The sequence below is a fragment of the Melopsittacus undulatus genome, chromosome 14 (genome assembly GCF_012275295.1).
Source record: "Melopsittacus undulatus isolate bMelUnd1 chromosome 14, bMelUnd1.mat.Z, whole genome shotgun sequence".
Taxonomy (NCBI): Eukaryota; Metazoa; Chordata; class Aves; order Psittaciformes; family Psittaculidae; genus Melopsittacus; species Melopsittacus undulatus.
This window is the reverse complement of record NC_047540.1, coordinates 170,051-183,986: the sequence shown is the minus strand read 5'-3', so window position 1 is coordinate 183,986 and position 13,936 is coordinate 170,051.

Below are 13,936 nucleotides of genomic sequence, written 5' to 3'. Positions count from 1 at the left end.
TTCTGCCTCTCTGGTGTCTCTATGTTGTCTCTATGGTGCCTCTACGGTGCCTCTATGGTGTCACTATTGTATCTCTATGGTGTCTCTATTGTACCTATATGGTGTCTCTATGGTGCCTCTATGCTGTCTCTATTGTATCTCTATTGTGTCTCTATGGTGTCTCTATGGTGCCTCTATGGTGCCTCTATGGTGCCTCTATGGTGTGACAATGGTGTCTCTATGGTGCCTATGTGGTATCTCTATGGTGTCTCTATTGTGTCTCTATGGTATCTCTATGGTGTTTCTATGGTATCTCTCTATGGTATCTCTAGGGTATCTCTATGGTATCTCTATGGTGTCTCTATGGTATCTCTCTATGGTATCTCTAGGGTATCTCTATGGTGTCTCTATGGTATCTCTATGGTGTCACTATGGCATCTCTCTATGGTGTCTCTATGGTATCTCTCTATGTTGTCTCTATGTTACGTCTATGGTGTCTCTATGGTATATCTATGGTGTCTCTATTGTGTCTCCATGGTGTCTCTATGGTGTCTCTATGGTATCTCTATGATGTCTCTATTGTGTCTCCATGGTGTCTCTATGGTGTCTCTATGGTATCTCTATGGTGTCTCTATGGTGTCTCTATGGTGTCTCTATGGGGTCTTTATGGTGTCGCTATGGGCTCTCTATGGGGTCTTTATGGTGTCTCTATGCGGTCTCTTATGTCTCTATGGTGTCTCTATGGTATCTCTATGGTGTGTCTATAGTGCCTCTATGGTGTCACTATGGTATCTCTATGGTGTCTCTATTGTGCCTCTCTGGTGTCTCTATGCTGTCTCTATGGTATCTCTATGGTGTCTCTATGGTGTCTCTATGGTTTCTCTATTGTGTCTCTATGGTGCCTCTATGGTATCTCTATGCGGTCTCTATGGTATCTCTATGGAGTCTCTATGCTGTCTCTATGGTATCTCTATGGTGTCACTATTGTATATCTATGGTGTCTCCAAGGCGTCTCTATGGTGTCTCTATGGTGTCTCTATGGTGCCTCTACGGCATCTCTATGATATCTCTATGGTATCTCTCTATGATGTCATTATGGTATGTCCTTGGTGTCTCTATGGTATCTCTATGGTGTCTCAATGGTGCCTCTATGGTATCTCTATGGAATCTCTATGGTGTCTCTATAGTGTCTCTATGGAGTCTCTATGGTGCCTCTATGGTGTCTCTATGCTGTCTCTATGGTATCTCTATGGTGCCTCTATGGTTTCTCTATGGTATCTCTATGGTGTCTCTGGTGTCTCTATGGTGTCTCTGTGGGGTCTTTATGGTGTCTCTATGGGGTCTGTATGGTGTCTCTATGGTGTTTCTATGGGGTCTCTATGGGGTCTCTATGGTAACACTATGGTCTCTCTATGGTATCTCTATGGTGTCAGTATGGTATCTCTCTATGGTGTCTCTATGGTATCTCTCTATGATGTCTCTATGGTATCTCTATGGTGTCTCTATGGTATCTCTATGGTGTCTCTATGGTATCTCTATGTCTCTACGGTGTCTCTATGGTATCTCTATGGTGTCTCTATGGCGTCTCTATGGTGTCTCTATGGTGTCTCTATGGTGCCTCTATGGTGTATCTATGGTGCCTCTATGGTGCCTCTATGGTGTCTCTGTGGTGCCTGTGTGGTGTCTCTATGGTATCTCTATAATGCCTCTATGGTGTCTCTCTGGTGCCTCTATGGTTCATCTATGGTACGTCTATGGTGTCACTATAGTATCTCTATGGTGTCTCTATGGTGTTTCTATGGTGTCTCTATTCTGCCTCTCTGGTGTCTCTATGTTGTCTCTATGGTGCCTCTACGGTGCCTCTATGGTGTCACTATTGTATCTCTATGGTGTCTCTATTGTACCTATATGGTGTCTCTATGGTGCCTCTATGCTGTCTCTATTGTATCTCTATTGTGTCTCTATGGTGTCTCTATGGTGCCTCTATGGTGCCTCTATGGTGCCTCTATGGTGTGACAATGGTGTCTCTATGGTGCCTATGTGGTATCTCTATGGTGTCTCTATTGTGTCTCTATGGTATCTCTATGGTGTTTCTATGGTATCTCTCTATGGTATCTCTAGGGTATCTCTATGGTATCTCTATGGTGTCTCTATGGTATCTCTCTATGGTATCTCTAGGGTATCTCTATGGTGTCTCTATGGTATCTCTATGGTGTCACTATGGCATCTCTCTATGGTGTCTTTATGGTATCTCTCTATGTTGTCTCTATGTTACGTCTATGGTGTCTCTATGGTATCTCTATGGTGTCTCTATTGTGTCTCCATGGTGTCTCTATGGTGTCTCTATGGTATCTCTATGATGTCTCTATTGTGTCTCCATGGTGTCTCTATGGTGTCTCTATGGTATCTCTATGGTGTCTCTATGGTGTCTCTATGGTGTCTCTATGGTGCCTCTATGGTGCCTCTATGGTGTATCTGTGGTGCCTCTGTGGTGTCTCTATGGTATCTCTATAATGCCTCTATGGTGTCTCTCTGGTGCCTCTATGGTTCGTCTATGGTGCCTCTATGGTGTCACTATGGTATCTCTATGGTGTCTCTATTGTGCCTCTCTGGTGTCTCTATGCTGTCTCTATGGTATCTCTATGGAGTCTCTATGCTGTCTCTATGGTATCTCTATGGTGTCACTATTGTATATCTATGGTGTCTCCAAGGCGTCTCTATGGTATCTCTATGGTGTCACTATGGTGTCTCTATGGTGCCTATATGGTGTCTATATGGTGTCATTCTGGTATCGCTATGGTGTCTCTATGTTATCTCTATGGTGTCTCTATGTTGTCTCTATGGTCTCTCTATGGGGTCTCTATGGGGTCTCTAGGGTGTCACTATTGTATATCTATGGTGTCTCTATGGTGTCTGTATTGTGTCTCTATGTTATCTCTCTATGGTGTCTCTATGGTATCTCTATGGTGTCTCTCTGGTACATCTACAATGCCTGTATGATGTCTCTATGGTGTCAGTATTGTATCTCTATAATGTCTCTATGCTATCTGTATGGTGTGATATACCTAGTGTGATATACCCAATGTGATATACCCTGTGTGATATGATATACCAAGTGTGATACACCCAGGGTGATACACCCAGTTTGATACACCCAGTGTGATACACCCAGTGTGATATACCCTGTTTGATACACCCAGTGTGATATACACAGTGTGATATACCCAGTGTGATACACCCAGTGCGATATACCCAGTGCGATATACCCAGTGTGGTACACCCAGTGTGATATACCCAGTGTGATATACCTAGTGTGATATTCCCACTGTGATACACCCAGTGTGATACACCCAGTTTGATACACCCAGTATGATACACCCAGTGTGATATACCCAGTTTGATACACCCAGTGTGATATACACAGTGTGATATACCCAGTGTGATATACGCTGTGTGATACACCCAGTGTGATATACCCTGTGTGATATACCCAGTGTGATACACCCAGTGTGATATACCCAGTGTGATAAACCCAGTGTGATACACCCAGTGTGATATACCCAGTGTGATATACCCAGTGTGATACACCCAGTGTGATATACCCAGTGTGATAAACCCAGTGTGATACACCCAGTGTGATACACCCAGTGTGATATACCCAGTGTGATACACCCAGTGTGATATACCCAGTGTGATATACGCAGTGTGATATACCCAGTGTGATATGATATACCAAGTGTGATACACCCAGTGTGATACACCCAGTGTGATATACCCAGTTTGATACACCCAGTGTGATACACCCAGTGTGATATACCCAGTGTGATATGCCCAGTGTGATATAACCAGTGTGATACACCCAGTGTGATATACCCAGTGTGATATTCCCACTGTGATACACCCAGTGTGATACACCCAGTTTGATATATCCAGTGTGATATACCCTGTGTGATATGCCCAGTGTGATATACCCAGTGTGATACACCCAGTGTGATACACCCAGTGTGATATACCCAGTGTGATACACCCAGTGTGATATGATATACCCAGTGTGATATACCCAGTGTGATACACCCAGTGTGATATACCCAGTGTGATACGCCCATTGTGATATACCCAGTGAGATACACCCAGTGTGATACACCCAGCGTGATATACCCAGTGTGATACACCCAGTGTGATACACCCAGTGTGATACACCCAGTGTGATATGATATACCCAGTGTGATACACCCAGTGTGATACACCCAGTGTGATATACCCAGTTTGATACACCCAGTGTGATATGATATACCCAGTGTGATATACCCAGTATGATACACCTAGTGTGATATACCCAGTGTGATATGCCCAGTGTGATATACCCAGTGTGATATGCCCAGTGTGATATAACCAGTGTGATACACCCAGTGTGATATACCCAGTGTGATATTCCCACTGTGATACACCCAGTGTGATACACCCAGTGTGATATATCCAGTGTGATATACCCAGTGTGATATGCCCAGTGTGATATACCCAGTGTGATACACCCAGTGTGATATACCCAGTGTGATACACCCAGTGTGATCTGATATACCCAGTGTGATATACCCAGTGTGATATACCCAGTGGGATACACCCAGTGTGATATACCCAGTGTGATATGCCCAGTGTGATATACCCAGTGTGATACACCCACTGTGATACACCCAGTGTGATACACCCAGTGTGATACACCCAGTGTAATATACCCAGTGTGATACACCCAGTGTGATATACACAGTGTGATATACCCAGTGTGATACACCCAGTGCCGCGGCCAGGTGGAGGGGAGAAAACACCGACACGATGTAGGTTCACAAAATGCTCCCTTTATTGATTACAAGGCTGCTCTTAATATACTGTCTTACACGCGATCACGCATTACTTGATTGGCTGCTTCACTTTGCCCACGAGGGATACACGCTCCCCTTTACCTCTCCTGATTGGTTTCACACGTTCGCTTCAGCTTAGCGTTACATCATGCTTCTGCAATTACTGGCATCCTGTTATTGCGTTCCTGTTTTGCTGATCTTGACACTTCTTCCTCTTTTAACCTGGGGTCATAAGTTCACTTTCTCACAGCTTGCTGTAGGCCTGTTCAAGCGCCCATGCTCGACCCCCAACAGTAATGTCAGTAGTGATTTTGTGTTAGGCCTTAGCTATCAAACCGTTCTTATCTCAACCCGTGGGGGCTACATTCTTTGGATTCTCCTTCCTAACTCTCTGGGAGCTGGGGGACTTGGTTTAAACCACGACATTTTTGGTGCCCAACGTGGGGCCCGAGGGTTTGAGATAAGAACAGATCTGATCAGATTTATGGTCTCTTGTCACAATGCTGATTTATTGGCTCTTAGAGGTTTTTCTCTGGATCTCGTGGTTTCGGGATTTTGCCGGGTACTTTGTGTATGGATTGGATGTGTTTGTGCTTGTCGATCATGGGGCTTGGGCTAAAGCTTTTGTTTCACTGTACTTTGTGTCGAAGGCTTGTAATACGGTGGGGCTCCGGCAGCAGGGGGGATGGACGTGGCCGTGGACTTGGACTTGTACCAGGCCGTCCCGCTGCTCTTTGCCGTCCTTGTCCTTGTCCTTGTCTCCGTCTGTGTGAGGCTGCGTGAAGCCAGGAAGGAGCGGCCCCGGGAGCTGCCGGCAGCTGAGGCTGCCAGGGAGAGCGGCACGGGGAGCCAAACGGCTGTGGCAGAGCAGCGGGAGCAGGCGGGGGAGGAGCGGAGCAGGGCGGTAGCTGAGCAGCGGGATCAGGTAGCAGGGGAGGTGAGTCCCGTGGCCGTTCCCAGCCCCCCGACGGCCGAGAGTGTCCCCCGGAAGTCACCCGCCGACCCCCAGCAGGATGCAGGAGACTACACAGCACTTCCCAGCAAGGCAGAGGAGGAAGATCCGGACTCAGGAGAAGAGAAGCTGGTGGTGGGAGAACTGGCAAGCAGGGCAGCTACATCAGCCCCAGTCGCAAAGTTAAGCAGAGTCAGGTTTGGGTCTTGTCTAAGGTTAGACAAGTACATAGGAGCACCAGGAGACTGTTCCCAAGGCTGGACAGTCATGAGTGGCAGGGCATGTGGGACAGTATGGCCAAGTATCTGATCCACTGGGCCCCTCCAGTGCTTTGGAAGCATTGGAAGTGGAAGGCAGCTGTATGGAGTCCCCAGCAGCAAGCTGTAGAACTGCTGAAGGGGACGGTGAATGATTTTGAGCCTGGTGGGCCCAGATACTTCAGGCCATCATTCCAGAGATGCAACATAGAGATGTCTCATGATCGAGGGGTGGACTTAAGAGTGATGGTGTATTGGAAATGTGGGATCTGGGCATGGCGTGAATGGTATGGAATAAGGGGTGGATAATGTCATGGGTTCAGCCATAGCAGTCATGTTTCCTTCTTGTATCTAGTGCAGTTCTGTGTTTTGACTTCTGGGCTGGGAACAGTTGGTGATAGCAGCATGTTTTGAGGGTGTTTTTGTGCAAGGCTTTTTCCAGCCAGGTGGAGGAGGGGAGGCTGGGAGGAAGGAGAGACAGGACACCTGACCCAGGCTAGCCAATGAGGTATTCCATACCATAGCACGTGATGCCCAGGATGCAGCTGGGAGAGAGAGAGCAGGAGGGATGGAGCTCGAGAGAAAATGGAGGAGGGAGCACGCGGTGCTCGGCCGGGCAGGGTGGAGTGAGTTATGGGTCGGTGGCTGGTGAGGTGTTGTATTCTTTTCACTTGTTATTGGCTGTATCATTATTATTGTGTTAGGCCTTAGCTATTAACAGTTCTTATCTCAATCCGTGGGGGCTACATTCCTTGGATTCTCCTTCCTAACTCTCTGGGAGTTGGGGGACTTGGTTTAAACCACGACAGGGGGTTAAAGGAATTCCTTTGCTTAAATAAAAGTATTGTCTTTCTTAAGTACTTAACATGCCAAGGCATCGACTACTGATGAGGGACAAAAGCAGATGCTCAGCTCTACTGGTAAGGGACAAAAGCAGATGCTCAGCTCTACTGGTAAGGGACAAAAGCAGATGCTCAGCTCTACTGGTAAGGGACAAAAGCAGATGCTCAGCTCTACTGGTAAGGACAAAAGCAGATGCTCAGCTCTACTGGTAAGACACAAAAGCAGATGCTCAGCTCTACTGGTAAGGGACACAAGCAGATGTTTGGTTGTGCTGACAAGTGGGGCAGAAGCAGACGGGACATGGACCAACCCCAGCACAGCCCCAGCCCACAGGTGAGCTCCTCACCTCTCCGGCTCCTGCCCTTCTCCTGCTCCCTCTGGCCTATGGCCAGGGGACGGTGGCCCAGCAGGGCCTGGCAGCAGGAGGAGTGCCCCGGGGCATGCTGGGAGCTGTAGTGCTGGGGCTGCCGGCGGCCATGTTGGTGCTGGGGCTTGCAGGTTGTGCTGAGGGGAGGGCCGGGGCCAGCGCTGAGGTGAGCGAGCCCCTGTGGAGATGGAGACAGCCCCGCTGTGGGCACAGGCACCGGGCACCCCGACTGCCAGAGCGCCGAGAGCTGCCCCAGCCCGGCCTGCGGCCTGCAGCTGGCCCTGGGCCTGCACAGGAGGAAAGGGGAGAGCACAGAGAGGCAGAGAAAGAAGGGCCTGGGCTGAAGAGGTTCCCTGGCAGGACGGAGAGCGGGAGCTGTGGTGAGTGCCCGGCCCTTGGGGCCGTGTCTGCCTCTCATCTCTCCAAGCTCCCCGCTCCCTTTCCCCTTGCTCTCATTGTCTCCCTTCCCCAGACCTCTCTTCTATTCCTGTGCTGTCCTCCACGTCCCTCTCTTCTCCAAGTCCTTCTTTCTCTGTCTCTCTACCAGCCCCTTCTCCTGCTTGCAGCTCATTCTGTATCCCACCGTCTCTGTCTTTCTCCCTGCCTACTTCTCCTCTCTCTGGCTGTGTCTGCTGCTCCCAGACCCTTCCTCCATCACTCTGCAGGGCTTCTGATGCTTCTCTTTCTTTCTCCATCCCTCTGAGCTGCTCCTTGCTCCTGCACTTCTCTTTCTCTTAGTTGTTAGTCTTGTTTGTTGCTCTGGTTTTAGAATCCTAGAATAGTTAGGGTTGGAAAGGACGTTCAGATCATCCAGTTCCAAGCCTGTGCCATGGGCAGGAACACCTCACATTAAACCATGTCACCCAGGGCTCTGTCCAGGCTGGTCTTGAACACTGCCAGGGATGGAGCATTCCCAAGTTCCTTTGGCAGCCTGTGCCAGCCCCTCACCGCCCTCACAGGGAAGAACTTCTTCCTTATATCTAACCTAAACTTCCCCTATTTCAGCTTGAACCCATCACCCCTTATCCTGTCACTCTGGTCCCTGATGAAGAGTTGCTCTCCCACATCCTTGTAGCCCCCCCTTCAGAAACTGGAAGCTGCTCTGAGGTCTCCATGCAGCCTTCTCTTCTCCAGGCTGAAGACCCCAGTGTTCTCAGCCTGTCTCCATACAGGAGCTGCTCCAGCCCCTGATCGTTCTCGTGGCCTGCTCTGGACTTGTTCCAACAGCTCCGTGTCCTTTTTATGTTGGGAACACCAGAACTGCACCCAGTGCTGCAAGTGGGGTCTCAGAAGAGCAGAGCAGAGGGGCAGGATCACATCCTTCGCCCTGCTGGTCACACTCCTTTTGATGCAGCCCAGGACACGGTTGCTTTCTGGGCTGTGAGCACACACTCATGTTCATTTTCTCATTGACTGACAGCCTCAAGTCCTTCTGGACAGGGCTGCTCTTAGTCTCCTCTCCGCCCAACCTGTAGCTGGGATTGCTGGGATTGCTCTGACGCAGGTGTAGGAGCTTGCATTTGGCTTGGTTGAACTTCATGAGGTTGGCATTGGCCACCTCTCAGGCGTGTCAGGGTCCCTCTGGATGGCATTCCTTCCCTCCAGTGTATCGACCGAACCACACAGTTTGGTGTTGCTAGCAAGCTCTCCCTGACCCTATTTGTTTTTTACCCACTCTCCTTTCCTCTACCCACCATGTCTTTTGATGATCTCTGTCAATCCTGTAGTCCTTACTTCTCCCTGCCCTGCTCCCTCTCCCACTGTTTGCCTCTCTTCCTCTTTCCCTGCTGCTTCTTTCTCCATCTCTGTGCAGATCCCTACCCTTTTATTCTTCTCATGTCCTTCTTTCCCTTTTTCCTTTCTTTCTTTCTTTCTCTGTCCCATTCCCTTTCCCATCCTTTCTTCCTCAGCCTCTCTGTCCAGCTGGCTGTGCCTTCTTTCACTATGGCTCTGGAATTTTTCTTTCTCCCTCTCTTGACCTGATGCCCAGCAGTTGGTTTTGTCCTCCAGTGCTGCCCTGCTCTCTCTTGCTTCTCTCTCTGTCATTCTGGCCTGCTCTCCCCATTTTTTTCATTCCTTCATCTTGAGCCTGAAGCCCATCAGGATTTTCTGTTCCATCACTCTGTCTTGCATTCTGTCCCTGCTCTTTTCTCTCTTTCCCTTAGTTCTGCTGCCTTTCTCTTCTTTCCTTTCTTTCTCCACCTCTGCCCTGCTCAGTTCCTCTCATTTTCTCTCTGTTTCTGTCCTGCTCCCTGTCTTTGCCCTGTCCCCCCCATTTTTCTGTCATACTTCCTCTTAGGGCTCCCCACCACCACTACCCTGTCCTGCTCTCTGTCACTCTTATTTCTCAGTCACAGCACACTGTGTTTTTTTCCTTCCATCTCTCTGTCCTCCTGCCCAGCCCTGGCTTTCTTACCTCCAGCTCTGTCCTGCTCCCCATCTCTTATTTTTGCCTGTCTTTGCCTTTGTCCTGCCTTCCTGTCCCATTTTCCCTCTCTCACCTGTCCTGCTGCCTTTGTTTTTCTTGGAGAATCGGTGTCCTGCTCCCTTTCCTCATCTTTCTCTCTCTGTCCCCTGCCCAGGGATGGTGTTGGGATCTGGAGGGTTGCCTGGGACCTGCTGTGAATCGCAGTCAATGTGAAATGGAACGTACCTGAGCTTGAATGAAATCGGACCGATTGCATCTGGTTTTCTTCCCGTTTCCAATTGGTGCTGATGATCATGGGACCCTGATCTGCAAGCACACTGACGGCATCACTCACTTTGGTAATGGGGCAGGTGGTCTGTGATAAGGATGTGTACTTGTGTGCTGGTGCTTTCATGGATGTTCTCTGGTCTTGCCACTTCAAAGCTCTTCCTCCCTTTCCAGAAACTTGAAAGACTTTGTTTGTTATTCTGGGGTTCACAAGGGAGTTGGACTGAACGTGTGGTAGAATGGGCTCTGTCAAATGGGAGAGAGAGCCCTGCTTTTTTGTTGTTTTCCAGTGTTCTGTGAACTTTGGTAAGCAAATGGAAGAATGGCTGAAAGAGTCTTTTGAGAGTAACTTGTTCCTATAGCGTGCCTGTCTTCACCTTCTGGTGAACAGTTCTTTACTATAGTTTATACACAAAGAAGATGAGCTGTCTGTAAGGGAAACTTCACCAGAAGTAAGGCTAATTTTTCTAAATTTGGTAATCTGTTGCAACTGAGAGATGGTTTGGTGGTATTGACATCCCAGCTGTGTGCCAGTGTGTTAACACAGGCCATCAGGGTCTTTTCAGTACTGCTGGACTGCAGGTGATGTGTGTGGGTGGTACCCAGACCCTAGGTGAAGCAGCTCTGCTGGCTGTTAAAGCTCAGAGGATGTGACAGAATGGAAACCATCTTTGTAGTAGACCCCGAACATCAAAGGTGCGGATGTGCTGGCGATATCCCACCAGCCTGGAGATGTGGGGACTTCAGTGAGAGCCCAGTAAGGATCCCGTTTTGTGCTCCAGTAGAGGCTGTTTGTGCACACTGTCCCAAGAGGCATATTAGCATGGCTGCTTCTTTGAGATCTCAGAAAAGACACTGCAGGATGCAGAGACTGTGGTGGCATTGCTTGTTTAAGGAGTTTGGTGTTACCTTTTGCCCCTTGCCTTCCTGTCCCACAGTACAATGTGCCCTTTCATTCTAGTGCAACTACCTGGAGCAGCACAGTGAGCAGTGAATGTCTTAATCAGGGTGTTAGCACATTCCCGTTGCCCTCTGAGGGCTTTTCTGTGGCTCAGGGTGTAAGTGGAGGAGGTTTGTAGTTGCACAGTTTTCTAAAACCTGGATGGGGGTAGTGAGCTGCCTTAGAGCATTTGCAACACGTACTGAAAATAGGTGGCCAGGTGCACAAGTAAGAAGTTCTTGGGCTTGTTGCTGAAGCCTCTGTCTCCTTAAATGATGCATCTAAGGATGCAGTTGATTTTTTTGGGGGAGAAGCCGGAGGGTTCCCTTGTGCACGGGGATGCTTTTGTTAACTGTGTTTTTCTGCTTTAGGCCTCGTCACGCAGGCAGATGTTTTGCTGCATGTAGCCTTCTGACCAGCAGTGGCAACTCAAGAACCCCTGATGTCTGTCAGCAGCACTGGTGAGCAGCTGGGAATGTGTGTGTGTGTCCTGCAGCCTTCTGAGCCCCAGCACTGGCAGCTGGCTACCCTGGACTTCCCCCGCTGTCTCTGGTTCACCACAGAATGGCTTGTCCAGTCCCCATAGCCAACCTGACCCACATCCCACAGCAGTCCTATTCAAGTTGTGTTTTCAGTGAGAGTCCTTCCTGAGTGATCATTTCCTGGGAAGACAGTGCAATGATGGAGGTAAAGTGTCCCCCCATGAACAGAAGGCTTCTGTGGGCCTCGCCAGGGGCAATGCCTTGGAAGACGCCTTTCAGAATGGGGAGAGGAGTAAGAGTCTAAAAATTCTTGAGCTGGCATGTGCTATTCAAGGAGAGAGGCTAGGACACAAAATATAGAATTTTGAGAGTAATTCTCTGTTCATGGCCATGAGGTGTACCAGTGAAACTGGGGCATAGGAATGTGGTTTTACAGAGTCATGGAATTGTTAGGGTTGGAAGTGAAGTCTGGAGATTTTCCAGTTGAACCCCTTGCCAAGGCAGGGCCACCCAGAGCAAGTTACACGGGAATGTGTCTGGGTGGTTTTGGAATGTCTGCGCAGAGGGGGACTCCTCAGCCCTCCTGTGCAGCCTGTTCCAGTGTTCTGACACCCTCAGTGTAAAGGAGTTCTTCCTGATGTTGAGATGAAACTTGTTGTGCTTTAGTTCATGGCCATTGCTCCTCGTCCTGTCACTGGGTAGCACTGAAAAGAGTCTGGCACCATCCTCTTGGCACTTGTCTTTCAGATATTTCTGTGCATTAATGACAATCCCTTCTCAGTCTCCTCTTCTCTAGACTAAACAGGCTGATTCTTACACATGATTGTTACACCTTTCAAGTGTTCAGTGATTTGTGCAGTGCCTACTCAACACACACATATACTGCTGTTTTGCAGAGCAGCTCTAATTGTGTGGCGTTGTCATCCATCTGCTTCTTTCTTGAACAAGACATCCCTGCAACTGGTCTTGCTGCCGTACCTTATCTCTGCTGCAAAGTGAGGGGAGAGTTTCAGTGAGATGTCAGAGGGGCTGGGCTGCTGCTCTGTTCTGGGTAGTGCAGAGATATCCTTTCTTCTTCAGAGCTGGGGCTGCTCTTCTCCCCCTTGCAGTGAGCTGGTGTTCTTTAGTTGTGCTGACTGAACCACAGCTATGCAGTTTACAGTGTCAACTATATAGTCCTGAAGAATGTTCATACAGCTTCATACTCTAAAGACCAATTGCTACAATAGTTAGGGAAAGAGATTTTCCTGACAGTCCCTCCTTTTCTTTTGACCATCAGGGTCACACTGTACTGTTCACTGTTCAAGGCCTGAGTTGAGTTCATAAGGTCACACAACAGTGAGAACAGGCATACATCGTTAGAAAGCAGAACAAGAGAGGGAGTATGACAGCTTGGCTCCTTTTAGTTCACAGTCCTCTACCTTTGTCTGGGAGTCAGGAAGTTTGCCACCCAAATAGATTTAGTGGAAATCCCTGCCTTACTTCATGTCATATTTTTAATGAGTCTTTATCTTGTTTCTGTCAGTTTTGTTTTTGTGGTACTGATTCACATAAAACCCCCAGTGGCTGTTAGTCAGCAATGCACATAATCTGTAATGTGCATGCTCTGTCCGGTAGTTCTCAAAGGTGATCTAGAGCTAATTGACCCCATATTACCATTTGTGATAATGATTTGGTTTCTTCCTGTAGGGCTGTAATGCTGTTTGTGCTTTCAGGAATGGCTTTTTCTAATTGCCTTCAGGTATTTGCAGTAGCTTGTTCTAGTTTTGCAACCCCTAAGTGTGATACAAAAGCTGTTCAGAGCTACATTCTGCCAGAGGGCTGCAACATGTTATCAGTAGTTGGGAGTGAGGGGCTCAGAAGAGATACTGATTCTAACCTGGAGCCTCTCCCAATGCTGGTGGCACATTTGTTACTTTTTAGTCCTTTTCTCCTGAGTTGAAGCAACTGTGGATGTGTGACAGTGGGAAAATCCATTGGTTAATGGCAATAAACATAAATGGTCATTGGCTGCTTTGACTGAAGTCTGTGATTCTTTAAGATGCACTCAAACAGCTTGTTCTGTCCCCTCCCTTTGCTGGCTCTGTGGCACGGGCACGGGGGATGAGAGGATGGTCACTGTGTGAGGTCAGGCTGGGGAGACAGCAGGGACAGGAGCAGCTTAGGGCAGTGACAGGCCCAGGTGTGATGGGTCCCCCCCCTTTGGGGTGCTCGGAACTGCACGGGATACAAGCCTTTTGTCACAATGCGCTGGGTCACCCGGGTGCACTGTGTTGTGGCACCTGGTGAAGGCTGGGGCAGAGGTGCTTGAGTCACCATAGAGGTTGGTTGGTCGATCCTCGGAGTGCTGCATGCGGGAGAGAACACTGAGGCTAAGCTGGGGCTTCAGGGAGCTCTCCTTCCCTGGGCTCTGAGGAGGACTGGGGCTGGTGCCGACATCACGGCACAGCTCACTTGCTGAGCACCATAGCCTGGAGTAGTTAAGGTGGCAAAGCCAGGGCCTCACTAAGCCAGGATGGAGGCGTGAGGCTCTGTCAGCCGAGGCTGCCTGATATCTCAGGGCCT